This window comes from Leopardus geoffroyi, chromosome A1 (assembly GCF_018350155.1).
Source record: "Leopardus geoffroyi isolate Oge1 chromosome A1, O.geoffroyi_Oge1_pat1.0, whole genome shotgun sequence".
Lineage (NCBI taxonomy): Eukaryota > Metazoa > Chordata > Mammalia > Carnivora > Felidae > Leopardus > Leopardus geoffroyi.
Genome location: NC_059326.1, coordinates 85,058,780 through 85,061,821, shown reverse-complemented (window position 1 = coordinate 85,061,821; position 3,042 = coordinate 85,058,780). Strand labels below are relative to the sequence as shown.

Below are 3,042 nucleotides of genomic sequence, written 5' to 3'. Positions count from 1 at the left end.
GGGTTGATGGATGGAAGTGGGTGGGGTATGAGCTAGATGGGTGATAGGTGTTAACAGGTCCTTTGTTACCATGAGCACTGCATGTTATATGTAAGTGATGAATCAGTAAATTCTAGTCCTGAAACCAATATTGTACTGTATGTTAACTAAGTGAACTTAAAATCAAAGTTTGAAAAGAAAAAGAAAAGGCCCTATAAGTTGAAATAAATGACAGTATAATCTATACATTTACAGATATTTATTATTGCTAATATAAATATTAATTTATGTTGCATATAGGCAACATAAAAGACAGTAAAAGGTAAGAGTAATGAAGTGGGGAGAAAATACAAAACCAAGTTATTAGGGATTCAGGTCTCCTTTTTCCAACACAAATAAAACACAAGTGCTCTGTCTGCTTTATGAAATTAGCTGTCAACATCTCATTATAAATGAAACACCCAAAGGGCTCCTTCTCCCGATTGTACATCACTGTATGTGGTACTTTCTGAAGCACTTGGAATGGACACCCTTATGGCATTTCTCACTGTAGTGGCAAAGAGCACACTAGATCTTGTCCTGGTTGATGACCCAGTGTCCAATCATGCCAAAGTGGCTCTCAGTTTCCAGCTTCCTGTTTCATTTCCCTTGTCACATTGCTGTCTAGATACACACAGGCCACATATCTCTGGAAGGCCAGGAGGTCTACTTGGGAATCATGGCTGCAGATCTTGTGTAACTGCCATGCATTGCGGAGGTCAGCGCCAATGAGGCTTGAGTACCACTTTGTGCCTCGGATCTTCACTTTGTACTTGGCAATATTCTGGTCCACCTGCTGACACTACCCACCTTTTCCTGGTACAGCTTTACCAGGGATGGTTGGCAGACCTGGTTCTGTGCTTTGATTATTCCTGAATGATAATTGGTCATCCCCACTGTTTCTATATCCACAGCATTGGAGCAGATGTTGACCACACTGCTATCATGCTAGCAGCAAACAATGATCTCCTCACTCTCATCAACTTTATACTCAAATGAACTCCCTCTTCATTTTTAAAATCCTTTGTGATCTTTGAGGGGACTTTGCTCAGTCTTGTATTCATGAAGTTTCTGTGGCCTTCACCTCCTTTATCCTCAAAATGGACATGAGTTTGACACTTATAAAAACCTTGTCAAAAAATATGTGTTGTGGCAGACAGCCATGCTCCTGAAGAACATCCACAAAATTTACCACCATACTGCCTCCTCAGCCCAAGCCCCTGTCTGACTTGGTGAACAGCGTGCCCTGTGAGGGCGCAAACCACACAAGATAGCCCCTGCTGGTTATTCCACACCAGATCTTGTAGCCCAGCTCCATGGTCTTCTCAACAGGCAGCTGCTTGGATCCCTGGTGCCCAAAGTATTCACACATGAACTCAACAAAGCTGTAGAACTCTTCCAGGGGTGCGTGCTTCTGGAAATTGCAATTAATCCAGACAATGAGAGCCCTGACCTTGGCAAACCTATCACTATCGTCCAGCTTATTGTTAACTGCAAAATGCATGTATGCATGAGAAGACCAGTTCAAATCTGTCCCTTCTAATTGCATCAGGCAAGAGATGGGCATGTGAATTGGGAGATGTTTCTCTAAACATCCTCCTCCTTGGATAGGCTACATAGGTCTGACGTCTGGGGAACTGAGTTATTTCTCATGCTCTGTGTGGGCCAGGAAGAGAGCCCAATTTTCAAGGATAAGAAACCTGAAGTCCTTCCCATGGACCTCAGATTGAGGTTATTAGGGGACAGTAACCATCTTCACACCTCCCCCAGTCTCTCCTGGTTTGTAACAGTAGACCCAGGCTTAACATCCTGGGTTTCCACAAGTCTCACTACCTCAGCTGCTGCTTGCCCCCTGCCTCCAAATGCCTTCTACACATGGCAGTTCATACCCTTAGAGTGGGAATGCTTCCAGAGACTGAGAAACCCCATTAGCAACCATCTTGTGCATTAAGAGATGAGGAGAGTAAATCACATTTGTTGATCACATGTAGATCCTGGAGCTAAAAGCCACTTCAGTACCACATGCACTGCTTTGTCTGCCTCACCTTTTCCTGAGTGTCACTTGTCTCCTCTCCTTCCTTTGCTTAGTGAGGCCAGCAGGATTAAGGGCTTAAAATGTGATAGGCTTGGCCTTTCAAAAAGAAAGGAGTATTTTTTCTCATTGCCACGTAGTATTCCATTGTGTATATAAACCACAATTTCTTTATCCATTCATCAGTTGATGGACATTTAGGCTCTTTCCATAATTTGGCTATTGTTGAGAGTGCTGCTATGAACATTGGGGTACAAGTAAAACTGAGAACAAACTGAGGGTTGATGGGGGGTGGGAGGGAGGAGAGGGTGGGTGATGGGTATTGAGGAGGGCACCTTTTGGGATGAGCACTGGGTGTTTTATGGAAACCAATTTGGACAATAAATTTCATATATTATAAAAAAAAAATAAATTAAAAAAAAAAAAAAAGAAAGGAGTAATTACTTGCATAAAGCCTTTCATCAAACAGCACTTAACTTGAAGTTGAAACTAAGATGAACTGGGAACGTGGGGTCGTCTTTATGTGCAGAGACAAAGAATCTGTAATAAGAGATAAGTCAATTAAAAAAAAGTATCTTAATTAACAATGCAATAGGACTTTGTCCACCATTTAAGAGAAAAAAAAAAATCTCTAGCTTAGGCTTCACCAGCAACCAGAGGGTAATAATTTGCATACACACAGGAGATAGTATCTAGTTGATTGGCTAATTAGAGGAGAAGAAAGAACAAAATACCCACCTTACACCTCACAACAAAACACATTCTAAGTCACAGTTTCCACCATCATAACTTCTGGCATGTGCGCCTGGATGAGTCTTTGTTATGGGGGGCTGTCTTGTGTACTATGGGATGTTTAGTACCTCCCAGGCCTCTATATACTAGATACCAATAGAATACCAAATATCCTACTTGTGAAAACCACAAAAGTTTTAGGCATGGCAAACATCAATGGGGTACAGAATTATTCTTGGCTGACAACTACTATTCTAGAT

General features: G+C 41.8%; 1 pseudogene; it reads right to left on the bottom strand.

The window, feature by feature from the left end:
• Positions 1 to 468: 468 nt before the first annotated feature.
• On the bottom strand, positions 469 to 1,895 carry LOC123575713 (annotated as a pseudogene).
• Positions 1,896 to 3,042: the final 1,147 nt, after the last annotated feature.